Genomic DNA, 27,946 nt, shown 5'->3' on the forward strand with positions numbered 1-27,946 from the left:
CCCAGTGGGGGGCAACTGGGAGGGGGAGGTGGCTGCAGCAGAGCATTCAGAACTGAGGTTGGCGATGTGGGCAGGAACCAATTCATGGAAGCCTCACAAGTCATGAGATGGACTTTGGATTTTATTCTGGAGGTAGTGAAAAGTCATAGGAGCATTTTGTAGAGGGAAATGATGTGGTCTGGCTCATCTATTAATAAGACCGTTCTGGGTAATGCATGGGGTATAAATAATAGAAGTTGGCGAATCAGACCACTAGCTGCTGGGGAAGCCTACTGCCAGCCCAGAGAGAGACAGCAGAGGTTTGGGCAGTGGCAACGGTGGAGTCGCTGAAAGGAGGACATAATCTGAAAGTCGTGTTCGTGGGATTTGGTGGTAGATCAGGATACAAAAAGACATAAAGGAGTTCAGGATAATGGCGATCTAACATTTGGGGCTGGGCGACCAGGGGTCAGTGAGATGTGGAGAAGAGAGAGAGCATTGAACTCGTTAGGCAAGGAAATCAAGTTTGGTTTTGTACACATTTAAATTTGATATGTCTATTAGTGGAAATGGTGAATAGGAAATTGGATACTTCTGAGTCTGGAGCTCTGCGGTCCTGCAGATAAAATCTGCATCAGCCGCATATGGATGGTTTTTAAAGCAGCGAGACAGGGTGAGGTTCCCTAACACATGTGTGCCAATGTAGAGGCAAAGAGCTCTGAGCACCCAACCCTGGGATGTGCCAACATTTAGACATTTAGAAATTAAGAACCAGAGTTCCATGAGAGTAGAGGAGGATGTGGAGCTTAGGTTAACTGGGTAGCCAATGAAGGAAAGTGATTTTTGAAAGAGGGTTCGTGATCATCTGCTTCAGTTTTGCTAAGAAATCAAAGAAGACAAAGGTTAACAATTGACTTTGCACTTTGCAAGATGGAAGTTACTGGTCGGAATGAAAGTGTAATCAGAGTGACTCGAGGTGAGACAGTTCATATTGAAAACTCTTTGGGGGTGTTTTATAATAAAGGGGAGAATAGTGATGATGTGGGTTTTAGGAGCATTTTTTATAAGATGACAGATACTATACCATGTTTACTTGTCGATAGACATGATTCAGTAAAGGAGGAGATATTAGTAACACAGGAGGAATGTGGGTGAAAATTGTAGGACCAAAGATTCCAAGTAGAACAAGTCAGATGGGACCCAGAGCACAGGGTGTTGTGAAAGAAAGAAGCATATAGAGTTCATCCCTCCTTCATTTCTTTCAGAACTCTACTCAGACCTAATCAGAGACATCTTCTCTGAACACCTTCCCTGAAATTGTACCCTATCTCCTCATCACAGCTAAGCTTTCAGTCTCCTAGCTTCCCTCATAACACATTTTGTATCTAATATTGAACATGTGTGTATTGATTTATTGTTTATATTTTACCCAAGAATGTAATCACCAAAGAGAAAGAACTTTGTTTGTTCGCTATCTTTCAGATTTATAACATTGCCTGGTATATGGTACCCATTTAATAAGTACTTGTGTATTAGATGACTGCAATAGGAAGAAAAATAAACAAATAAGTATATAAATGCAGATAGGTTAGTAGATTTGGTGGGAGGAAGAATAATTATTTCTCCTCTCATCACCTCAATTTTTTTCAGTGAAATAAGAGGCAGAATCACCAGCATAGAAGGGGAAAAAAAAGTACAAAATATTTGCCCCAGACAATAGAACAAAGAATAAATGCAATATGTAGTTGAATTACAAGGAAATATCAACGGTCTATAAGTTCTGTGGTCAAATTGTCAAGTGAAACCAGTTAGTAAGTTGGTGTGTTTTGTTTCAACCGAAATCTGTGTTAGGTGCCGGCACAGAAAAAGTGGAGAACTGGGTTTAATCAGTGTTGGTATTTTGCTGTGAGTATAACAAAGGGAGAAAAGGTGACAGTTTCCAAGGGCTGCTGAAAAAAATTTACCACAAATTTGGTGGCTAATAACACCAAAAATATATTCTTTCACAGTTCGTGAGGTCAAACGTCACGAAGATAGTCAGCAAGATTGGGTCCTTCTGGGGGCTTCAAGAAAACAATGATCCCATATTTCTAGCTTCTAGTGGTTTCCAGCCGTCCTTGTCATTCCTTGCCTAATGGCAGCGTTAACTCCATTCTCTACCACCATCTTCCCTATAGCTATGGCTCTGTGGGTACTTTTCATTCTTTCTTTTTTTTTTTTTTTTTTTTTTTTGTAGGTGCTTTTCTTATTATGAGGGTACCAGTCATTGGATTTAGGGCCCCTCTTAATGTCCTTATCTTAACTAATTACATCTGTAAAGACCCTGTTTCCAAACACAGTCCCACTCTAAGGCTCTGAGTGGGTGTGAATTTTGAGGAGTCACTATTCAACTCCCTACAGGGGTTGAGGGCATATGCAAAGAAGTGATGAAAACAAAAAGCCACAGAATCTAGTAGGGAAAGAGACATCCGGACACATAGTGGGGCAATAAAGGGCACCAAAAAATGGTGAGGTTGATGGACTAGTGGACCCTATGTGGTCAAAGAAATGGAGTAAAGCTACTACAGTAAGAGAGTTAGAAAAGCAGAGATGGAGAACAGAAAGTGAAAAGCTTAAAATTTGGGTCAAATACTAGGGCATAACCATGGAAGATGTTGGTGGAGGTGTTATGAAGGAAGAGAACATCGGAACGTAGAGTGAGGAACTGTGAGGACAGCAGATAAGCTAAACCATCTGTGGGGGTGGTGAAGTCCCCAAGGATGGTTCCAGATGCAAAGGTAGTAGGTCTTGTGCTACACTCCTTTGTGACCCAGGAAGAATGACCGTACTGTTAGTCAATGACTTCAGTAAGGACAGATAAGAATGAAAAGAAGTGGGGATTTTGAGAGAGGAGAAGGATACCCACCACATCCAGGTGCTGTGGGAGCTGGGGCTGCGAGCATGACAGCTCCCCTTAAGAGTGACCAAATGGGTTGCATTATCGTCAAGGAACATTTATGTTCCCCAAAATGAAAATGTTCAGAGCATACGATCAGAGCAAGGTGTGCAGAGGATTCTGCTGACAACAGAGTGGTAGAGAAGTCTGGGAAGTGATCCGAGCTGGAGGGAACTGGAACAGACTACAGAGGATACACCGTGGGGGAGACAAGAGACCGGGGCGGAAGCTTGGCCAGGGAGACTCCAACAGGGATAGAAGTAAACAGAGTGGCACAGCCCTCCCCTGTAGGACAGATTTTAATTTAGTTAACCCTTCTCTTAATAGTAGGGATGTGATATTCCCTACATTCTCAGGACTATAAATAATTCTACAATGAATGTTTGTACCCCTCCCACATGTTACAACAACTGCATTTCAGTTTGAATGGGGTTCATTGTGGTTATTAATATCTGCTTCTCACTAGCCTGAGGGCTTGGGCTCATGAACTATTCAACCTCTTCGTAGCACGCTGCACATAGTAGGAGTTTTAAAATGGCCGCATTGCTGTGGCTACTTAAAAATCTAAAAATGAAACCAGTTTTCCGTTTTCTTCCTCTTTGCTTTCCTTCGTCTTTTTTGGAAGTGGCGTGGGGAAGCACGATGTTATGTTCAAAGGCTTTTCTACCCTTATAATAGTCTAAGAGCCTGTTTACTTGTTCAGGGCACATCATGACCACGTGACAGGACGTGTGTGCTCTGAAATGACAAAGTGTGTGGATCCTGGCCAGCAGGGTCAAGAAAATATTTCATAAACAAGGCTGTAAATAACATCTGGGCTGTCCAAATACAGGAGGACCTGCTAGCTTTTCCTTTGGGTGGTGGTTCTGTTTGGTCGTGGCCGCATCTCCCCGCAGATCCAAACGAGTCAGGGAGCTGCTGTCTCAGCCCCCAAGTACGTCAGGCTAATTCTGGTGGCTGGGAGTATAGGGCAGGCCGTCAATGGGAAAACCAGATCCTGCTGAGTGAAGTGACAGGAAACCAATGAATCACAGCATGGAAGAAGAAAGCCAAAAGGTCCGAATAATCAAGATAAAGGCCTTAAGCCATGAGGGGGAAATAAAGTTTATAAACACTTTTTATCTCAGAGCACAGAAAATATTTGATGAGAAGACTAATAATAGTGCAGATTGATAAAAACGTTCTCATCTGAATACCTCCAACCACAACTTTCCATGTAGACAACTTAGCTAATATTCAGTTCATATTCTGATTGCTGCAGTTAGTTTGTAGGCTATTATGCATTTCATTTCATGAAATGAAAGGTAAAAGTGATTCTTAATATCTTGAAGAATAACTATATGCCATATACACACTGCTGAAAAACCTTCCATGGCTCGAGGTGCAAACTTCTCAGCGACCTTGATGACTGACAGAATGATGGATGGTTTTCTGGACGATTCTGGTAGGGTATATAAAGGCAAATAAAGGCAACTCTGAGGGAAAAGCAGTGGAACCTAATAAGGTGGCTTTTCCTTTTCTTGGTCTCAAAGGGTAGGGATGGAAACAGGTCTTTTGTCAATAGCATGAGGTATCTCTGCTCAGCCACTGTTACCGTCACCGATTTGAGAAGGGAAAAAGATGTGCTGGCGAGGGATGGGCAGGGCTCCCCCGCCCCACCATCAGCTGCAGACCTCATGGAGCTGCGTCTGCATCCCCTGGGCACCACGTCATTGGCTCTGGAAGAGGCGCCAACTATGAGAATGGCAAAAGACACAGATGAATCCACTATCATGGTTGGAGAATTCACCAGTACTCTGGAAGTACTACTTTGCTTCCGACTCAATTCCCTTTGGCAGAAACTAACTCGTAGGAGGCAACATGAAAGTAACACCAGACGTGGAAGAAAAGAAGTCCAGAGTCAGGCTCTATCACTCACGTCCTGCTGTGGTCTCAGGTCATTCAGTTGATCTTTTTCTCAGTGTGTCCTCACGGCCATGAACTAGGTGGCCGTGGGAATCAAATGCCAGCAAAATGACTGCTGTTGGGTGTTCAACTTTCCTTTCCTTCCTGTCTCCTTGTGGATCAGAGGTTGTGGCAAACAAAATGGGTTTAACTCTGGGATCTGACCTTGAAAGAGTTGACTGCCTCAATGGGAAGATACTAGCCCCATCCCCGGAAGAATCTTGCACAGACACCTGGAGTTGACATGAGGGAGGCAGCCCAGGGCTGTGGATCTGGACCTCCATGGTGCAAGCAGGAATCTTCGTGCTCCACAAGCTCCCCAGGTGATCTGAGGTGTTCTACTGAGAAGCTAGCCTTGGTCCCCATCAACCCCATGACTGCTGACATTTTAATAGAGATTCTCACCACACAAGACCTCAGAGGCATTTTAGGAGTTATGGTCTACCACATACTTCAAATTGGGGGACTGGAGTCGGTTAGGCATCTGACTCTTGATTTTGGCTCAAGTCATGATCCCTGGGTGATGAGATCAAGCCCCGCATGGGGCTCCATGCTTGGGGTTCTCTCTCTCCCTCTACCTCTCTCCTCCCTCTCTCTGTCTCTATTTCTAAAAAAAAAAGAAAGAAAGAAAGAAAGAAAGAAAGAAAGAAAGAAAGAAAGAGAAAGAAAGAAAGAAAGAAAGAAAGAAAGAAAGAAAGAAAGAAAGAAAGAAAGAAAGAAAGAAAAGAGAAAAGTCAGGGACTAGAAATAGGGAGACAAAGAGAGGAAACCTTCCTCCATAAACTTCTCTTCCATTACATGATACATAAGCTCTAACCACAAAGCTCATGTAGCAATTCTTGTGTTCTTCTTCCATGCTACCAATCACTTTCTACTCTGCATGAGAAATTAGAGATCATTTATTCTGTCCACAGTTCACCTTTATCCCTTAAAGTGCTTGGCCCAGAGCAATGGGAGATAAATGTAGAGGTGAATTGCTCTATGAATATGTGCAGTAAGGCATTCATTCCTCCCAACTTCCATAACTGCTGAGACCCAGCAGGAGAGAAAGGATTGGAGTTGGAAGTATGTGCCTCTGAAGCTGCCCTGGCCAAGAGTCAAGCACTTTTGACTCAGGAGGGGCCATTTCCCTAGGGATGAGAACAGGTATCCTGGTCCCTGTCTCTCCAGGAAAGGAATGAATGCTGAGGTCTTCAAAACACCTTGCTCTATGTCAAATTCACAGACATGCCTTCATGAGATGCTGGTGGAAATTGGTTTACCAAAATCATTTTCAAAAAAGGAAAATCAGTAATTATAGTGGGCTGTCCATCAGTGAGACTTAGTGTCCTCAGCCGTGGTCTTAGAGTTTTGTTTGTTTGTTTGTGGGTTCAGGATTTTAAGCTGCCAGTTTGCTGCCCTTGTCCCTTGTGTGTGATTCTGTCCATGAAGAGCTCTAACAGCTTAAGGGAAGAACTTAATAGGAACAGCCACTTAACCTGAGTGTCTATGGAACTGTTTAGATGATTGTTCACAAATTCCCTGCCAACCTGAATTCAATGTCAGAGAACACCCAGACCGACAGAGCATCGCTCGTGTAAATATATATACCCACAAAGGAAGAGCTTAACTCAAGAAGACCGTGGGAGGACTCAAGAATATATATACATTGGAAGCTCCCCGTGTGATTCCAGCTAGGTTTGGGAGCTACTGGTGTCCATAATCAACCTGTCTGAGAGTAGCCCAAGTATGAAACAACCCAGAGGCAGCATTATCATTCCCCAGTGAGTTTTGGACATTGAGAAACACTTCGAGAGTGAGTTCAATTTTGTGGAAATACTCATGTGCTTTAACTACGCACACGCGCGCACACACACACACACACACACACATGTGCGCGTGCGCACACACACACAGTCATATACACACGCACACATACCAGCCATAGAAAGAAAGACTCTAGATTTGATTCACCCAGTTGCTGGCCAAATTCTTTCCATCCACTAAACTTCCGTGGAGCTCTTTGAAGTCAGCAATTACTTTGTTCTCAGAGGAGTCATTCTGTGGTGAGGAGAATGTTGAAAGTTTGGCAATGTATGAGGACTTTCCAAATCTGGGTTCTTTCAAAATATTTATCGGTATGTTGTTTATCCCTTTGCAGTATTTAGACTTCATTCTTTCTAATAACCAGAGGACAAGCTATTGATATTAGTCACCTGGAATGCATAATAAAGATAGTAAATTTACCAGCGCTGATAAAAAGGTGGCTATCCATAGCTGACGACCTTATTAATCCATCCCGTCCTCTGTCAGATGAATGGATTTAGTCACTGAACAGATCCCTTCTCACAGTGCCTGAAACAGCATCAGTCCTCGGTCAACATGAGCTACGATTTTCATTATTCTTCTTTCATGAACTTGCTAAACAGTCCTGCTTCTCCTTATAGGCTACCAGCGATGTTCTGAGTGAATATTTTACACACATCTCATTCCCATCTTCTAGCATTCTGTGCTCCGACTTCCTGCTTTACCCCACATATGTTTGTCCCTAACACTAACAGAGTGAGAAATCTTTGGGTCCATCTCTACTGATAATTGAAACATGTGGCTTTGTTTTTTATGTTCCCTTGGATTCCCTGTGTGCAGGAAACCACAGATCCTAATGTCGATTTCCTGTATTGCTGTAGAATCTCACCATGCAGGGATTTCACTTTTTAATGGTCCCTTCTGTGTCTTTGCACAAGCCCGTCCATACAGCCATGCTCCTGTTGTGTCTGAACACGCACTGACTCATAACCCCAGGGATGGCTGCTCTGAGCCACCTCTACTCTCCAGCTCCACTCTGTGGTGCTACCCCAGCCTGACCATCCACCTCCAAAGGGCATTGAATCCGTAGGACATACCCAGTCCAGGTCCCAGTTCGTATCCTCCCTGTTTTTGGCTATATAATTAATTAGGTGTTGAAATTTAGAGCAGCTTTATTGACAACCCCGATGATAAGATGACTTTGGTGTATTCCAAACCATGTACGTTCCGTCAGTGAATGCTTCCACTGGATCCCCTCATCGCCGCACGTTATCAATCAGGCTCTGCCTATCACAGGGAAATTCACAAACCCAGAGCATGTGTGCATCTGTGCCTTTGGAAAAGATACGCAAATTACAGAAAAAGGGACTGTTTTGATCTGTTTTGATTTTACCACCCTCCTACCTTGCCAACACACACACACAAACACACGCACACACGTACACAGACACACACACACACACGCACAGAGCTTCTGTTTTTCCAAGAGCTTTTGAAATTTTGCTTGGTTTATACCCCCGAGGCCAGTAGACAGGAAATGAGAATCGGATAGGAAAGGAGCTAGAAACATCTTCTGCAAATTTTTTGTTGTGTGGGGTATGGTAATTTTCCACTTAAAATGTTTTTAAAATAGACTTACCAGGAAATACTGCTTTATATAGAAGGATGGCCCTTCTTTCATATTTGTATATGGTTATTATCACTACCAGTTAAAATCACCTTATTAATAGCTCTCTCAAATAATGGCTTTCTTCTGACCACCTGAAAAGTTCAGCCAATATTGGGGTACATTTCCCTGCATTGTCATTCCAGAGATGATATTCTAAGAAAAGTCCTAGCCTGTTAGAGGAACATGTCCCATAGAATTTTAGTGTTGGAGGCGCTGGAGAGGATGGCTTTTTTAAACTCTTGAGTCCTTCACTCTTTTAAATTCACTTGCTCTCAGGGAAGAGGTTCCAAATGATTTCATCTAGTCACAGAAAATAACCCTTCCGATTCTATTTACGATTTTAAGATATTCTGATTCCCTCTGTTTTCTTTATCACTTATACATTTGTTTCCCAATCTACATTAAAATGAGAAAAATAACATAAGCTGACATAGCACGTCTTTTCAAAAAGATCTGTCATTTCCATTTGAGACCATTTCCTACTTCATAACTTTGGTGTTCCAACAGCCTTCCTTTTTTAAAGTTAGGGATAGGATAGGTAGAAGATTTTTGTCCTATTATGCTCCCTTGACAAAATAAAAAGTTAACTCTTCCAGACTGGTCCCCAGACTTGATGTTGTAACTTCACTTTTTAAAGAAATTCAAGGCTCCTGAAATCAGCACTCTGCCTTTAGCATTCCTGACAGATCGTTCTGCTAACTCCCAGCTCCTGCTTGCAAAAAGCCAGACCACGTAGGATTGCTTGCTGGAGACTTCCCTGCTATAACGTAAGAAATAGATTAGGTGACTGTTGCCGGTGTCCCAGAGGTCATAATTCTTCTGCAGATATTTCAAAAGGATAAGGTAATTAAGTTAATAATCCCTGTTGTTATAAATACTAGATGTGGCATTGTTCATTTATTGCCTTCTAACCTCCACGATATCGATTTACACAAGAATAACTCGGGGGAAGTTCTGGTATTGAAGACTCTAGAAAGGAACTAGGATCAAAGACTCCTAGATTAAAGGGTTGATTTAGGATAAATGTTAAAAGGCATAATGTGAACAACACACTTATTACAAACAAGAAATCCCAGTCTTACCTACTGTTCTATCTGACAGAGATTTCACTTCCTGCAAAAACAAAACAAAAATGGAAACATAATTGAGTGAAGTAAATTGTTACTTGTGCAATTAACATAAAAGTACTTCCATTTAGATACCTTTAATTTACATTTAAAATGCAATTTAATAGTTAATGTAGAAAGGGCCACACAGGAAGAAGTTTGACTTTTCTTATGTACATATGTGCATATGTGCATAGCATGGATGGTAAATGTACATATATGTTTTAGGATCCTAAAAAGTTCACTTATCTGTCTGTTATATTACGAGATCATAATACTTAAGAGTCTATCTGGCCTCTTTGGAGAAATTCAGAGAGTACAGTTTAAACTTCCGGATGGTCCCACTTCATAAACCAGACTTCCAAATTAGCGTAGTCTCATAGCTTCCAAGTTGGAGATTAATTAGTATGTGGGCAAAGAAGAATTTTAATAAAACATAAACATGCAACCTGTAGCCACTGTGCAGAATTTCTGCAGACGACTGTTTCTGGGAGCCAGCTCCAGCGTGAAAACTGCTATGGCAAAGGGCAGGCAGAAAACTTAAAAAGCAAAAAATTATGCAAAATAGTGGAGTTTCAAATCAATCTACCAACTTGACCTAGAAAGATCATTTCGTAGAACATTTGCCTCAACTAAGTCTTACTTTTCCCACTTACATCTTACTCCTGGACAATTTGCCAGGCCAACTACCACTTTCCAGAAGCTTTGGGTGGATACTTGTGTTCAGCTTCTGGTGCTCAGAAAGGATCTGTCCTTATGCTTCTGTGATTGTTCACATCACCTTGCAAGTAGATATGCTCTGGTTTCTTCCATCATCAACTTTTATTTTTGGTTAATTAATATATGAGGTGTTCAAAACAGGGGCCACACACTTCAGACTGCGGGCCAAATGCAGCACACCACTGATTTTGAAAAGAAGGTCATACTGGATCACATTCATGCTCACTTATTTGTGTATTATTTATGGATGCCACAACATTTGAATAGTTGCTACAGATGTTGTACGGACCACAGAGCTTAAAACATTTACTTTCTGGCCCTTTATAGAAAATGTGTGCTGATTCTGGTCTACGAAGCAGAAAACATATTGTAGGAGGAGATTATCCTTTGACATGGATTTGGGTGCTAATCGCTTATCATAAAAACATTTCAAAGCAGTTCATATTTAAACCTACTGCCTTTCAACTCACTGAGGGGAAAAGTAGATATTCAGCACAAAAACGGATACCTGCCCATGTTTCTTATCACTTTACTTTTTATCCCTTGGTCTCCATGTAGATTCACAATCTATGTTAGAAGAGGGGGAACTATTTGGGGTGAGTGTGATTAATGCTGAAACAGGCAGGCCTTTGGCAAAAGTTGATGAAGATGAACTAACCTTTGGTGTCTTTCCGTCATCTCTTTTCTCCTGTCCTGCCCTATGTCTCTCCTCTTTTTCCTTGGCATGGTCTAGGTCATACCTAGATTCCTCCTTTATATGGGTTAGCTCTCAATTAATCCCCACTAGGCTCTGAGCTGATAAGGACCTTGATATGCCCATTCAGACTGGCATTTATATATTAAAGATGAATTTCTGAAGCTGAGATACTAGCGCAATAAACAGAGCTTGCCAGTCTGGTGGCTGAGACTATAGGTTACTGTCATGCCACAGTGCTGCTCTCCACTGGGCAGATCCTGGGCCATTTGCTTTCCAAGGCCCAGTAGCTACTCCAGAGACAAACAGCTTCCCTTGGGGGGACGCACCAGCATTATATTTTTCTATTATAGGAAAGAAAAAAAAAAAAAAAGGATTGAGAAGGACTCACCTCTCAGAATAAATCATTCTATGTTTCACTTATCCAAAAGAGGGGACAGACCTTAGGGAATCAGAGTTGATGGTGACTACTTTGTATTTCCTGGCAAGTGAGAACACTGTGCTCATAAGTAAATCAATAGTCAATAATCTATAGATTAAAAATAGATGAACAGGTCTGACTTGTGGTCACTTATAAATCTCAATCAAGAATAAAATCAGGTTTTACTAATCAGCTAACTGGGGTTGTACACTCGTTATAAAAATATAAAGTGTCTTCTGCCCTCTTCTCCCAATGCCTGGTCCATAGAAGGAGCTCAATATTCTACCATCTTGCTACCCCTAAGGCAATAGATGGACCTGCAGCATTGTCATCACCTGAGAGCTTGTTGGAAATGCAGAATCTCAGGGGGCACCAGGGCAGCTCAGTCTGTTAAGTCTTCAACTCTTGGTTTCAGCTCAGGTCACCATCTCAGTGTCATCAAATCGAGCTCTGAATAGGGGTCCATGTTGGTATGGAGCCTGCTTAGAATTCTCTCTCTCCCTCTCCCTCAGCCTCTTCTGCCCTACTCATGTGCTCTCTCTCAGAAAAAAAAAAAAAAAAAAAGGCAGAATCTCAGGTCCACCCCAATCTCCTCATTCAGAACTTGTTTTTTAACAAAATCCCCAAAATTCAGTCTGAGAAGCCTTGGCTAAGAGACCAAATGAGACTAGGAATCTGGCCATGCCACCTTAAATTTGGAAGATGTAAAGTTAGAAATAAATATTTTAGGAAAGATGAAAAAAGAAAGTCAATAAAATTAATGTGGAAGGAGAAAAGTGTATTTTTCCTTTAAATAAAAATCCATGAGGGAAGAGTGCCATTTTGTAAGCTCAGTCAGTAACCGGGACAGGTTTCATGAACCACAAAGCTGAAGTCTGACCTGCAGAGAGTTAAACAGAAATCTTGACTTGGTCCCTAACATGTACAATGTCCATTAGAATATTGTAAAAGGGGTGAGACTTTGGTTGAGCTTAGTCCAGGCTCTGTTTTTTGCCTGGCAGGGAATTCCGTCAGCTTCATGCTCACGCGGAGAGCTTGGGCTCATAGCGGGAGGACTCAGCAGGACACAGAAATGATTTAATGGACTGTGTAACTCTCCAAACTAGAGCCAACTTCCAGAATAAACGCAAGCCCCTGGGATTCTTGGAGTGCAAGGTCATGGGGCCAGAAAGAAGGATGATCCTCTCCGTGGTTTACTAAATTTTGAGATACTTTCTGTCGGCCACTCTGACTTCTAAAAGAAAGAATTTAAAAATCTGCTGCCTAGTCAAAATGGAAAGTGGAATTGCCTACTATTTGAGAGAAAAGAATCACATTTGCAAGTCTATAGAGTAGGAGGTGTATCTGACATGCTTGGCTTTGAACCTTTACCATCTTTGAAAACAAGCGCTCCCGTAGCCTGGGGCCAGACATGAACACGTGGTGCGGGTCGACCATTCTGCTCTGTCCTTTCTGTGCAGTGAAGTGATTTGAATTTTTCCAGGCATCATTAGGAATGTGCAAAGCCAATTATTCTGATTCTGTGACAAGATCATGGGCATCCTTATTTTAGATTTCCCCCATGAAAACAAAGGCAGAATCCGACTACAGGGAAAGGTTTCTGGAGATGACCTGAGGTCTCAGACCTTGTGAAGAGCTAACAGGGAACCACGGTCCCAGGAGCTGGTCCTGGCACATGAATGCATCTGGGCAGTAAGACCCAAGCAGAGACAGAGCAGGTCTGGATGTTAAGGTAGAAAGAAGAAGAAAAGTAGAGAGAAAATGCTCTGGAATCCATAGTCTAGAAGGTTAAGCCAGCACAAAGTTCAGAAGTCTCTCTTTGGCCATCTTGGCAAGATGTGAGATGTACTTCCTAGCCTGCTCTTAGGCTCCCTGTCCAACATCGGTGTGTGTCATGCACAAGTCATTTCCCGGTATAAGTCATTGCCCCTCTGATACTTTTTCTCTCCCCAGCAGAGTAGTAGATGAACTAAAAGTTATCTTTCAGATTTGGGGCCCACAATATTTCCTTACAGGTGTCTTCCCATTTTTGGCCATGCCCAGAAAAGGCAGATTATATCAGTCATTTGTTGGGTTCCTATAGCATGCATGACATAATTCTTCTTACTTAGAGCTTACTGCACTGTCTTTTAATTTCTTCTTTATAGCCCATACACAACAATGTGGTCCCCCAAACAAGACACCATGTCTTTCCAGCCCATAACATATGCCTAATTCTTGGCAATAAATGATGACCTATAGTAGGCATCAATATTTGCCAAATTAGAACAAAATTATCCCTTTATATGTGAATACACTTTAAATAATCTCTCAACCCTTTTTTACTTTTTTTTCATAAGGGTGGTACATCAACAATGAAATAATTTGAAAAACTCATTTTGAAAAATGTGAAACGCATTAACAGCCCAAAGCCCATCTCAAGTCCTTCATCTTCCATAAGTTTTTTGCTAACAACTTGGATCCCTGAGGCTATCTCCTTTATCCACAGAGCAGTTGATACGAGACAGAGTCACAGAGGTGTGCTGTCTTTTATTGTTCTAATTTGTTTCATACCCATAAATCTTATCTCCCCAGATAGATTGTGGTTCAATTCAATTCAAACAAATTCAAATCAGGAAATGGTGATAGAGCCACTCATGTGTGTGAGTCTGTTTTCCTTGAGTGTTGGCACCAGTTCTTGTTTTGACTTTATTTAATTTATTCAACATATATTTGTTGAGCATTTAATCTCTCTCTTTCTGAGAGAGATTGTATTTTTTTTTTTTTTAGATTTCTGTGTTTTCAAAAAATTTACCAGTATTGTACAAGTTCAAGGGCAAATAGACCAGTCTACAGTGAATCATGCTAGAAGCTGCAGCTCAGTGGTCCCAAGTGCAAGGTAGCTTTATGTGTGGCAACAAATTCACAGGAGATTCAGATAACCTTGGCATCAGGAGATCCCCACCAGGGAAAACATGGCAAAAAGGGATTCTAGATACCAGTCCATGTCGAGAGTGATCTGTTCCTTAGGTTATAGAATTGACTCCTGCCCTGGGCTGAGGGAACACTGTGGCCCCAATCCTAGAGAACAACTAGAAAGTACTGAGGAAGGTAACTTAGCCAACAGCTTGGGAGTTGGAGCTGAACCCTCAAGACCTTATGAACCTTTGATGAAAATGCTGGCAACAAAACAACTCAGACCTAGAAGCCTAGAACCTGACCTGCCAGGCTTTAAAGGAGGCTGGAGGGTGCTGTAGGAGGTTGGGGGTTGTTTCTGAACCAGTATCAGATTTGGGGAGCACACCCCAATTCTAAATTCCCCCAGATGGTGGCCCTGAGACTACTGACATCCACCTGCCTATGGTCAGTGTGGGAGTGAGCCCACTGGTAGGGGACTCAGAGGACCCAACATCAGCTGAGTCAGGGAGAGAAAAAGAGGACCAGGAGGGACCAGTAGCAGGGAAAACCAGAAGGGCCCGGAACCAGGCCTAACCAGTCACTATAAATAGCTCCTATATCACTAAATTTATTGCACTGCATTAAAATGGTCTCTTTCCTTGTCTGTCTCTCCACTTGGCGCTAAGCCATAAGGGCAGAGCCTAGGTCTTATCTTGCTTATCGTGTTATTCTTAGCGCGAAACACGGTGCCTACCACCGAGGAGGCATTCAAGATATATTGCCCCCAAAATTCTTATTCTGGGGAGAAAGAATGAATCTGTGTCAGGTATAGGGCAAATAAACTCAGTCAACTAAGGAAAAGTCAGAGTGTGGAAGGTGCGCTTCAACCTGTGGGCGAGGCCGGCAAGAGGTCAAGTCTAGAAGAAAGACTGAGGCAGCACTGAACAGTGGCCCATGTCTGGGCTTTGGAGTCAATCCCGGGTTTGGACACTGCCTCTACTTCTCTTGGTTTCTACCTTGTGAGCTCGGGCAAGTTGTTAAATTGCTCTGGACCTCGCTTTCTGCTCTACAAAACAGCACTTTACACTACCGACCTCATGTGTGGATGTAAGAAGGAAGCATAAAGAAAGGTCAGCTCAGTGCTGGATCCTGTTCTCCACAAGCGGCTGCTGTTGAGGCAAGTAGGAAGTAGCAAATACCCTCATTCCAATAGCTAATAGGCATCCTCCAGAGCTGGGGAGATTGGAGCCCAGAGATAAAGAATCTAGTCCCCAAAGCTAAAACATAAATGATGAGGGGCACATAAGGAGACAAAAAAAAAAAAAAAAAACAGGCTAAAGATTGAGGTGTCCCAGGCAAGGGATCTTGTCTATCAGACATGGAGGATAAGATTAGGAAGGAGTGTAGCTTGAACCTGTTCCAAAACAGCTTTCGAAGGCCAGGGATCCTTCTATGCCTCAGCGCAGGGCTGCTCAGAGTGAGTGGGCAGGTCTGAGCTCATCAGAGAAGCTAATAAGCCACTTGGCAAGAACAGAGATGAGAAAGGGTGTGAAGTCAGACAGTTCATGACAGCCAGGCACAGAAGGTGGTCAATAAATCGCTGTTGATAATTTACTTTCATCATTAGCACCATTGTTCCAAAGTGGGGAGGGGCATGAGCCCTCATTCGATCCTGAAACTCAAACGGGGCATCTCAGTTGCCAACATTCTGGAGAAAATGGTGTTTTCTAACCTACCCCCACGGTTTCATTTGTGGAATTACTGGTATATTTTATGAAACACTGGGCCTTTTGTCATTAATCTACAGCCAGCAATGGAGGAAGTGCCACCTTGGCCAGCATGGAAACCATATTTCTTGGCTGAAATGGGAGTGAGCCCAGTTGAGGGCTGGCCGCATGGATCTGATCTACTTCTCGCACTCTGGAGATCTCCTCTTGCCAGCCACCCACTCTTACGAAAGCTGTGTCATGATGCTGCTCACAAAGACCGTGGTGATTCTGAAATTCTCCAGCTTCTTCAGACCCTTGCTTGTGCATGTTGCATTTGGGGATTGGTTCGGGCTGGTTTGTTTTTGGTTTTTGGTTGGGTTTTTGTTTTTTTTTTTCCCTGAGTAATGAATCTGTTTCTGAGCATAAGAGCAACAGGCATCACACAGAATGCAAAGTTTCCTTATAAAAATGTCAGTTGCAATAAAAGGAATCTGGAGCCAGCCTGGCAGCCTGGGAGCTGTTACAGGATGAACTCAGAACCTCAGCTTGTGTCTACATGACACCAAACATCCAGTTAAAAAGTGAAAAACTCAAGCAGTCATCCAGATGTTTTGTCTGCTTGATGCCAAACATCCTGATGTTTTCAACTATCCAGATGTTTGACATCGGGCAGATCAACCTCCCAAATCTGGAAGCACCTAGGTGTTTGTATCTTGTAGACACAGCCTTGGACCACTGGGCAGCAAAGACCAGGAACTTGGACATCACTTTTCCTGACTCTGGGGACTGTGAATCTCATTAGAGCTTCACAAGAGTAAGGTGACTCCATTTAAAAAGTGAAAGGGGCTTGGAGTTAAACACATAGGTTGGTAGGGCACTGCCAGAGGAACTAATACAAAGGAAAGTAAAACACAACAAAGCCCAGTGTAGCTCAGGCGACTTCACAGTCTCTCTCCCAGCCTTTTTCTATCCCCAGCCTCCTCCAAATCCCTGGGGAGGGGCAGCAGGGAGCCCAGCTCAAAAGCAAGTAAAAGTTTGAGTCTAATTTTTGTATTGATAGCAGACATTACTTATTAAACTGGACCCCCGACTTCCCCAAAGTGAAGCTGACTTTCTAGACAGACTTCAGAACTGTTTTCATGTTCAATGACCAGCCTGGTCGTGCTGAAGTTATTAAACCTTCAAGCTGACCTATTTCTGGATATGCCCCTTTCGTATGAATGTAAAAGAGGACTGAGTGGATCTGTGTGGAGACAGAGTGAGCTGGGCTCTTTTCTAGACAAGCCCTCTATTTCTTGTTGCTCCTCTTGATTCTGGCTCATGATCTCTGCCTGCCTCTCTTCTCCCAATAATCTTAAGAAATAAGAACGGAGGAAGAGAAGAAGAAAGGAAGGAGGGAGGGGAGAAGAGGTAGGAAGGAGGAAAAGAGAACCATAGAAAGAAGGCACAAGAAAGAAAGAGATCTCAAAGCTCCCAAGGACAGCATGTACAGGCGAGTTTAAAAAACAACAACATAAAAGGAAAAATAAGAGCAACCCAATAAAAGGATGAAACACGGTCATGCGACTGCAAAGAGAATCTGAACATCTGTACTTTTTCTTATTTATAACCACGTGAGGAAAAACAGGAAAAACAGTGTACAAAGCCTCAAGTGGAATTTTCTTTCAGTCCCCATTTCGCCAGTGCATTCCGCTAGGAAGAAAGTAACCATTCTGATTGTCTTCTATAGGCTTGAAATATACAATTCATCATTGTCTCATGCATCCTATGATTGTGAGTTCGCCGTTATTAGTCATTGTTGTGCGGGGGAATTCCTCTCCTACCCACATCTGGACCTCTGCCGTTAGAGTGTTAGAGCAGAGCACAGCAGCAGACCCTGTCCTTTATCATTTCTGCATTTGATGCATCTCCTTTTAGGATGGCTCTTTGGCTATTGTTTTATTGTTGCTATGTTCGTTACTGGCTGATTGAATCGCTTTTAAATTTTATTGTGACAGTGCTAATGGCAATGACTGTCCTCAACCAAATTAGCTCATCAGTACCATCGGTGTTAAATCAATCAGGAGATTAGCGATCGCTAATATACACATAATTTGGGCTCCTTAAAGGAGACAGACATCTGTTTTCCTTGGCAGCAGCCTGTTTCCAGGCCCTTACTTGATACCATGTGCGTGCCTAACTCCTGTTCACAACAATAGCTTTTATCCTTGGGGGTTGGTAGTATAGTTAATTGATGCCTTTATCTTTTCATGAGAGATGCCAGCTCACATCAAAAAAAAAAAAAAAAAAAAAAGGAGGAAAAGAAAAAAACACAACAAAACATACTACAAAGGCTTGGCGTTTTATCTGGGAACTAGAGAACCTCAAAGCTGGACCAAGTATTAGAGAAAACTAAAGATTGCTTTCATCCTCCTTGCTGCAAAAATTTTGCCTGTATCCTCTCATTTCAATGAGTATTGAATTCAGTGAGTATTCAGGTCTGAATATTAAGATCTGACTTTTGCCTTTGAGAAATGCAAGTATCAATCAGAATAGAACAGAGGCGGGGCCAGGTGTGTGTTTCCTGGATGAGGAGGAGTGATGCCGGACAGTAGGGGAGGACAAAGAAGTGAAGTGTGCATTGTTATAGACTCCGGAATAAAGAATCAGGTCAATTGGTTGGGTTAGTACGCTCTGCAAACAGGGATACCTGCATTTTTGGAAAATAACAGTGTCATGTCCTATGTCCTAGAGACACATCAGGTTCTTTCGTGAGTAAATGGTTCTGTGCTCACAGTTGCCTAGGTTTCTCGTACAAGAGACACTGGTGCATTGAAATTGTGAAGACTTACTCATCCCTTCAAAAAGCATTTATTCAGTAGGAAAACAGCATGCTGTTGACAAGGAAAACTCCAGACTAAAAACTGGATGATCAGGGTTCTGGTTCGGTTCAGCTGGAAAGATGAAATAAGCACATGAGATATTTACATGAACATAAAAGACAATACACAATTAAGTACCTCAGTGGGCATTAGGTTAGATGAAATCTGTCTAAAGGAAAATAACACTATATACTTCCCGGATATAACAGTAAGAAACACTTTTCAAAATGTGTCACCATAATTATTTTCATTATATTCATTGTAACTATTGATACTTAGTCTCAAATCCGGGTGTTTTTCTTATGTGAACACAAAGACAAGCATCAAGACATAGGTTTTAGGTAGTGACCTCAGGAGTAGCGACTTACAGGTATATTTTAATAGTTATATTTTCTTTTCTATTAATTATTACAAGTCTGCACAAGAATTATAGTAATAATAGGCACTAATGTATACATCCAGCATCATCAAATCTTAATAGTTTGTCCTATTTCTCTCACTTTATTTTATTTTATTTTATTTGAGAGAGAGAGTGAGCGAGCATGAGAAGGGGGAGGGGCAGAGGAGAGAAAGAGAGAATCTTACTTAAGCAGGCTCCACACTCAGCACGAAGCCCAACATGGGGCTGAATCTCACAACCCTGAGATCATGACCAGAACTAAAATTAAGAGTCAGGCATGGGGTGCCTGGGTGGCTTAGTGGGTTAAAGCCTCTGCTTTCAGCTCAGGTCATGATCCCAGGGTCCTGGGATCGAGCCCCACATCATGCTCTCTGCTCAGCAGGGAGCCTGCTTCCCCCTCTCTCTCTGCCTCTCTCTCTGCCTACTTGTGATCTCTCTCTGTCAAATAAATAAATAAAATCTTAAAAAAAAAAAAAAAGAGTAGGTCACTTAACCTACTGAGCCACCCAGGTGCCCTTGAGGAAAAAAACATATTCTTTATCCAACTGAAGCCCCTTGCATAACCCTTTTCTAATTCTACCCCCTCCTTTCATCCCTCCTGGAGTTATTCTGAATTTGGTGTTGCCCATGCATGCTGTTATACTTCTATGGTTTGTGTTCATATTCATAACTATACAGGCCATGTTCTTAACTTTATTGGTAATGTCTTATGGTTACACAGCTTGTTTTTTCACTGAGTATTGTGTTTTCAGTATCTCTCTGTGTTGATATTTGTGTATGTAGCTCACTCATCTTAACGGCCATATATGAACGCACCCCAATGTCTTTAGCCCTCCTGTTCATAGACACTTAGGTTGCTTCAGATTTTGTTATGACAAGCAGAGCTCTCATAAATTGCTAAAACAAGCCTCTTTATGAAATTGCTAGAGTTTCTCCAGGGGCAGAATTGCTAAATTATATAATATGCACATCTCTCACTTTCCTAGCTATCTTTTAATCATTCTTCAAAGAGAGTGTACTGATGTATACACCCGCCAGAAGTGTATGAGCATTTCTGTTTATCCGCTGATCTGAAAATGCTATTGTAAGTGCACATTTGAAAAAGGAGCTATCACTGTTTATACACTCAAAACGTCTGAAATATTACTAAGAACAGATAAACACTTGCTCCGTTATTGAAAATAACCTATTGTGAATTTGCCCCGAGGCAATAAAAGAATCTGCAATGCCTTCAGGTCTTCCCACTTGAAGGGGAAATGTTACCCAACACCAAAAACTGTCTTTTCCTGAGCTTCTTCAGGATGTTCATCCAAGTAAGGTTCAAGTTTTGCAACCAGAAAACACTAGAAATCATTTTTTTCAGCAGCATCATCTCAATATAAAGAGACATGCCCAGAGTCACACAACTATGATAGCAACCATACTCTTCTGATTTATTTAGAACCTACTATGCTCCAGATGCCTTACAAATATTCTTAATTCTCATGACAAGAGCCAGAAACCACCACAAAGGGTTTATTCTCCAAAACACAGTTATTGTTATATGGTTACTGAGAGCAGACACAATGCTGTTTTATCCGAGCAGAACAAAACTGTACCAGACAGAGTCCCTACTATCAAAGGCATATAATCTAGAATGGAAGGTAACACCAGAGAATAAACTAGCATGTGGTGACTCAGACCAGGGCAGGCCACTGGGAAGGGGTCTTTCTCTAGCTGGGATCATTTAGGAAAACATCCTGAAGAAATTGGTATGGGAATTGGGCTTTGGAAGACAGGTAGGACTTAGATGGACACCATCTTCCTGGATGTGCTGACGAGGCATTGCCCATGTAATGACCATGAGGTGGACAGTGAATGGAATTCAACAGTCCGTAACCATATCCCACCACTGAAGTAGGTGCACCTAGGGGTTAGCAGGGAGGACAAAAAAGACTGTAAGGGATCAAGGGGAAGTTCAGTCTGATGAATGTGCAGAAGATCTGGAGGGCCAGGCAACCAACAACTGGGGAAAATCCAACAAAATGACCTCTCAGGAACACAACAACAAGGCCTCCATGCTCAGACCGCCCCCCCACGGCCACCTTTCTTACCACTCTCCCCTCCTTTGCTCATCTGTTGGCTTCTCTTCTGTTTCTAGAACATGGCAGGCTGGTGAAGCCAGTAGGATCATTTATCAGCAGTTCCCTCTGCTTGGAACAGGTACCCCGTTTTACATACACCAGCTCATTCTCATCATATAAGTCCTACCTGAAATGCTTTCCTTTAGCATCTTATCTAAGCCAACCTCTGCTCTTCTTTTCCTCTGTCATCTCCATGGTCTTTCTCATTCTCCAAAATTATCTTCCTTAGATAACCTCTTGCCCCAGTTGAGAGAGTGAGCATCATGAAGACGGGAAATTGTCATGCCTATTATGTGTTCTGTGACTGGCCTCTGGCACACAGAGGGGCTTCAGAAACATTTATTGATTGTTGTACCACTGAACCACAATATTCTAGTTTCCAAAGAAGCAGACAGAGTATCAGAAACTGCAAGGTCTTTTGGGAAGTTGGGTCTCACAACAATGGAGTGTACGGGCAGGGTTATATTAAGAGGACATTGTGTAAGATGTGTTAAGAAGGAGGTCACCATGAGGAACTCAGAAAAAACAAATGGCATAAGCTCAAGTACCAAGACTAAGGTCTAAGGTGGGCATTAGAATCAAAGCAGAAACTGAAGAATGTGAACAGGCTAAATCCATACAAAGAGACTTTCTACCAGTCAGGTGTCAGAGCTCTTTAAACCTTTCCAGCCTCAGGTCACAGGGGAAAGGATGTGGATATACCATGGCCTCATCCATTGGGAGAGGTAGAGTAGTCAGTGGTTCTGAAACCAGAAATATTGGCCAGAGGGAGAGTAAAACTCCAAGCAGAAGGGAAAGCCAGAGCAAGGCAGAGAGGTGATGTGCCTCCAGCTTAGAACATTGCCTGGCCCATCAAAAAGCACAAAAAACCCTTGAAGGAATTGATTCACAACATTAGTCTGGTTGTGCTCTCCAGGACAGAGAGCCTGAATGGGGGCAAACCAGCTGGAAGTTTATTCCAAGATGTGGTTTTAGCAATCCTGGTTCCTTGCAATAGAGCTGGGTGGGGACAGATACAGCTTGATGACTAACGGATTGTGTGCCTGGGGAAGGAATGGAGGCAGGGACAGGATAGGAAAGAGGGAAATAAATCTTACCCAGAGCTTCAGAGTTTGGGTGACTAAGTGACGTGGTTACAGAGCTAGACAAGTCCAAATGCAGAGCAAGCTGAACGTGGGGCTGGAAGGTTCCATGAAGATACTGGAGGTAAGGAAGGCCTGGATTCAGCAGTGGTTGAAATGGGACTGGAGCTCTGCAGAAGCCTGGAATAAAAATGTGTAACGGCATGTTAGCGACTTCAGTCATTTTCAGGAACAGGCAGGCTGGGAATAGAACTAAATAGAATTGGGAAGATTAGCTGTGTAGTAAGAAACAGCAGGACCCAACCCATCCAGCCTCATTATTCATTGGCAGAATATCAGGACTCATCTCAAAAGCTAAACATGCTGGGTTTCTTTGCACCAAATATCAATTCCCACTACGACCTCCATACCGAACATCCTTCAATCTCGGCCACTTACTTTTCTTAGGAGGCAAGACTGCAAAGTGGTTACAAATTCGGCAATGGCTTGAGACTACCCGGGTTCAAATTCTGGGTTTGCCATTAAAAATTAAAAGCTATTGAGCATGGGGGCGCCTGGGTGGCTCAGTCTATTGAGCGTCTGCCTTTGGCTCAAGTCATGATCCGGGGGGTCCTGGGATTGAGCCCCACGTCATCAGGGACGTGGAAAGCCTGCTTCTTCTTTTCCCTCTTCTTCTGTGTGCTCGCTCACGCTCTCCCTCTCTAAAAAAGAAAGAAAGAAAGAAAGAAAGGAAGAAAGAAAATCCACCACTGAGGCATGCCGCCACTCTCTGGAGTCCTATGCCTCCTCACAGTATAGCAACTCCGGGAGCCTTCCATTCTCACAATTGAAAAAGCCCTGGGAGAATTTCAATGCTATTGTTTTGGAGACTTCCTTTCATCCTGCCTTGAATTTGTCCCCGTTCCAGTTTTAGACAATAAATCATAAGCCTTTTAAAAAGGGAGTTCCATTCAATATTGAGAAAAGGGAAAATGAATCCCTGGATGAGAGGTCGGTTCCTGACTTGGGCAAAGTCTGAACCCTTCCAGGTTGGTAAACTCCACCGTGGGCTGTTTTCTTGCCTGTGTGTTTGCTTTGTTGGCTATTGTATTTTAAACAAAAAGGTGTTTTTTTGTGTGGTTTTTTTTGTGTTTTTTTTTAATGAGGCCATCTTTCTGTTTTGTTCATAGTTGTTGGACCATCACTAGCAAGGAGGCTGTGGAATTTATTTGAATTGCCATTCCTCATTATCTTTTAAAATAATGAACCCTGTCAATAGTAACTTGTACAAGGATAATCTACCAGCAAACATCAGTAGGCCAGACGTACTGGCAGACCCTAGTCAATCTGTAACTGAAAACCAAAAGTGTAGCCGGAAATCCTAATACTGAAACTTGCAGGGTTATATAGCTGATGAAGCAGAAAACAAAAAGTAGGTGATAACTGCTAAGAAGTGCAACCTTAACAGTTGCCATGTCTTTGAGGATTTTCTTAACGTGTGGGCAGAGCTTCATCTATTTTCGAATTCACTTTAGCCATCCAAAACAACTCTTGGCTCTGGGTTATTTTCCATCCTCTTCCAAGATAACACCCCGCTAGCTATAATCAGCAGGGCTATTCCAACAAGCTTTTTCTTTTCTTTCTTTCTTTCTTTTTCTTTTTTTTTTTTTTTTTTTTTTTGCTTCGTTGTCTTTCCTAAAGTAATAGAGAATTCAGGTTATCATATCTTAGTGTCATGTGGTACTAAATCACACTCTATGAAGAGATAACAAGATGGCCCAAGGGGAGTGGGCGTGGTGGGTGCGGACTTTGTACCAGCCAACCGCCCCTTTCCAAGGGGGCTAAATGTGTCCAGTGTAAGTGGGAGAGATATCAGAGCTGGGTCGCGTGGGGTAAAGGAAATAAGGGAGACAACTCTGCCGTTGGCTCAAAAAGTACCAAGGCCCATCTGGTCCCATAGTCAGAAACTGGGTGCTTTCATCTTGTTTGTCCAATGGATCCCAAAGTAGTGAATGATCATACCCTCCCTACGTGTCCCAGCTGTGCCTCCTCTGAAATAGAGGCCTTCACCCTCTCTGCCAAGAATGGAACAGACAATTTACAAGGAAGGCCAAGCCTCCATGCTGGTTGTATCCACATGGTTTTTCAGATCTGCTGACTTATTCTGTGCAGCCCTCACACCACCCCAAGCTGACTGCTGCCCATGTACCCACAACTCTGCTGATCTCTCAGTGGCTAAAACTACCCAGAAACCCTGGCTTCAGGCAGTGATGCCTCTGATGGCATTTTCGGGAATCTAGAAGGGAAGGCTAAAGACCAAGGAGGACCCCGTGGATCATTCCGTAAGTCACGTAAGCCATCATGGAGACATGACAGTTACCAAAAACACAGCAACTCTTTTAAAAAGAAAATGAGGTCACTTATATAGAACCAGAATCTGCTCTTAGCTACTCACCCACCATGTACAGATCTGAAGTCATGTAAGTGTGGCAATTATTAGAAGAAAATGTTTCCAGGATTGGAGACCACTGTGTTCACATCTGACTCAACATACAGTAGTCTTGTACCTATTGAATGAAGAATATGATATATGAGAAGACAGAAATTGGGGCTTAGAAAATGTGTCCCTTTGCAGCCTCTCAGCATTGCCAGCTGACAGAGAAAGAGGCAGGTGCCCTCCCTGTGTGAGAGGAGGAATCTTCCCAGCTAGAGGGGATACGGTCCACCAGGACTTAGACGACTCTCAAGTGCCTGGCACAGATGAGACAGCTCAGCCTTCTGACATTCATAAGGCAAAACCAGCACGTGTACTTGCTACATGGAAACCACGTCAGCTTCAGTGCCCAGCACACTGGGACTGTTTTCAAACTAATGCATGTTTCCTCTGTGCAGGAGCCTAGCTTAGCACTGGGGACAAGCCCAAAAGAATCACTGGGTCGGCCTACAGAGTGCTCAAGCTGGATCCTAAATACTCCACAGGGTTCAAGGGGCCCTTCAGGGGAAACTTGGGTCTTGTTTACTAACTAGAGAAATCTGAGGGTCCTACCGAATATTTGCTACGTTCATAGAGATAGGGAAAGCTCTCTCGGGGAAGCTGCCTGCATCTGGTCTTCTCTCAAAATGAAGACCCGGAATTAAGAACATTCAACATTGTATGAAGCATAACGGAAAACGCCGATGTCCATGGTACCCGTAGACACGGCACCAGCTGTATTACGTTCTCCGCAACGCTTAGGGAGTTAGGACATCCACTATGGACAGCTTTTTATCCATTAGTCATACCTCAGTAAAGCAGCCTAGAGAGTGAAAAATAAATACAATGTATTATATTCCACCCTCTAGTTTGCATATTCATTCACCTGCCTTCAGAGATTTTTAGGTTTTCTATTAACATTGTCACAAATCTGGTTTCTTTTCTTCCCATCACACATTTCTTGTGGGGGGTTTTCCCCTCAGAAGATACCTGTCGTATTGGCCCTCAGGTCATTACTCATTTTCTATCTTTTTCTAGACCGTGATGAGGACATGATGTGATTCGGGGAGTATGTGCTTCACTTACACTTGTCCACTGATCATTTCCTAGGTGCTTATTGTAGAAGAGAATCCAAAGCAGGACTTGAAGGAAATCCTCAAAAGTTAAACCTTCTTCTTTCCACCTACAGTACCCTCTCTGAAACCAGCAGGAGAAAAAAGAAAAATGTTATTCTTTTGATGTCCCCAACTATGCCAATGTCCATGTAAACTCTCCTTTTGCACGTTAGTCCACTGCGTGCATCTGAGTATGTGTGTGGGTTATAGCGACAACAGCTACTTGTTTGCCTACCTTTGCAGGAGGCCTTTTTGGTTTCTAAAAGGCAGGCATCCCCACAGTTACTTGAATGAGTAGACAAATGCTGTGCAATGACATTTTGCAAAAGCAAAATATTGTCCTGATTCATAGCATCCCTATTACATGGTTCAGAGAGTGCTCCTGGCCATCCATCCATGTGTACAGCAGACCCAGCAGGATCTTTTTGTGATCAACTGTGTCTCTTTGTGTGTACATCTACGTACGTATACATAAGGATATAAATAAACACATGTGCATCCTTTAAGCATAATCTACCCTCAATATGATGTGACTTCAGGAACACTTGGAAGACATTTTGCTCAGAGGACCTCCACTGATATCATAAATTCTGCAATTAGAGACTCATTCCTTTGCTTTAAATTTCTTCTGCTATGATGCAAATAACAACTGGGATGGTGCTAATTAGTGTTTAGAGCCATACTCCAGGACAAACAAAGTTTTCTGCTTCTCTGCTGAGAATTAAGTCTGATTTCTAGGAAAGCAAAAAGGACGGATGACACTGACCGCCCCAGGGAACCCAAGATGGGGAAGAAAGATATCCAAAGGAGGAGGATAGGGTTGCTCCAAGACGGTTTTCACAATTATCCCTAAGGCCAGAAAGGCAGAGCTGTTTCAAAACAGACATGACCTTAACTAGTGAAATCCAAAGAGACCTTTAGCCTCAGAAACAAGAGAGAAGAAAAAAAGAAATAGAAACGCAAATAAACATTTCTCTGACCGGTCTTATTTGCCGGGCCCCAACAAGATCTGGTTGCCTTTCATACATGCAGATCGGCCACTGACCAGGGCCTACAGTTCCCTTTTTGGGAAACGGAACTAATCCCCGGATTGCCAAACATTCATAAACAGATGAACATAGAGTAAATTTTCAAAACAAGCTTTTGTAACAATTGGAGATGGTCAAGATGGTGAAAGTGAAACCAAACTGAGCAGAAAGGGTAAGAGGGTGAAATAGAAGCCCGGAGAGCCACGGGTCCCGGAAGCTTGACCCCTACAGAGCCAACGTTGCTGGGCCACGCTTAGATCTGGCTGAAACCGTGTTCTCCCAGAGACCAGAGCGTCACCAGCGGAGGGTCTGGGAATGGAAGTGATTTCAGCATCTCCCTTTGGAACCTCAGGACTCCGGCCAGGGCATGTGACACGCCTCCCATCCTGGCCCCTGGGACCCCACAGGCCAGGCTGGGGAGAGACGGAACAGGGGCTTGGAAATCCGAAGGTGGAGGCGGCTCCCGCGGGCCCATTGTTGTCCCCGGGACCCTTCTCCTCCCGCCAGCCTCTTTCAGGGCCCATAGGTTGTTTCTCTGAGACAAAAGAACCCAGCTGAGACTGGGACAAAGAAGAATGCAGGGAAAGGGGAGAGAATACCTTGAACAAGAATAGCCTGGAAGGAGCCAAAAGTGGAAAAGGAAGTCTAATTCTGTCCTAGTCCGGGGGAAAAAGGTTTTTTGAGAAATGTAAACAAATCAGGAAATCCTGGCACTTACTCCAGTTCCGATCTAGGGAAGCGCACCGGTCCTTTCCCTAGGAGTGAGCTGCTGTTTGTGAATGAAATCCAGATTAAATTATTCATTGAGTCCTGCCAGCCCCGCAGTTTCCAGCTTTCCCCTTGCCTATGGCGTCGTTCAGACCTTAAAATAATAATAATAAAAAAACATATGCATGTTATTAACTCTCCATATTCAAATGGAAATTCAATGCTATCATAAATCTCTCTTTTCTAATGTAAATTCCTTTCTCTAGCATGAAGCTGCAGGAAAGCCTTGTATCTGAGCAATCTAAACTTGAAAGAGAATTTTTGTTAAACCAGTTATG

At 42.9% G+C, this 27,946-nt stretch overlaps 1 protein-coding gene and 1 long non-coding RNA gene across 11 annotated transcripts in view; one reads left to right on the forward strand and one right to left on the reverse strand.

Moving 5' to 3' along the window:
• LOC309864762 (uncharacterized protein) overlaps positions 1-27,946 on the forward strand; it is a 468,381-nt gene that overhangs the window by 358,135 nt on the left and 82,300 nt on the right. The gene's annotated exons all lie outside the window — the stretch shown is intronic.
• LOC309864764 lies at positions 18,674-27,660 on the reverse strand. 2 transcript variants are annotated; one of them, XR_014311748.1, is made up of 5 exons: positions 27,619-27,660; positions 25,844-25,954; positions 24,740-24,851; positions 22,321-22,485; positions 18,674-18,772 (listed from the first exon to the last, which is right to left on the reverse strand). It is a non-coding gene; the product is annotated as an uncharacterized lncRNA (long non-coding RNA). The 2 variants fall into 2 exon arrangements; XR_014311749.1 differs by lacking the exon at positions 27,619-27,660 and adding an exon at positions 26,853-27,095.

This window comes from Mustela nivalis, assembly GCF_964662115.1.
Source record: "Mustela nivalis genome assembly, chromosome: 5".
NCBI lineage: Eukaryota > Metazoa > Chordata > Mammalia > Carnivora > Mustelidae > Mustela > Mustela nivalis.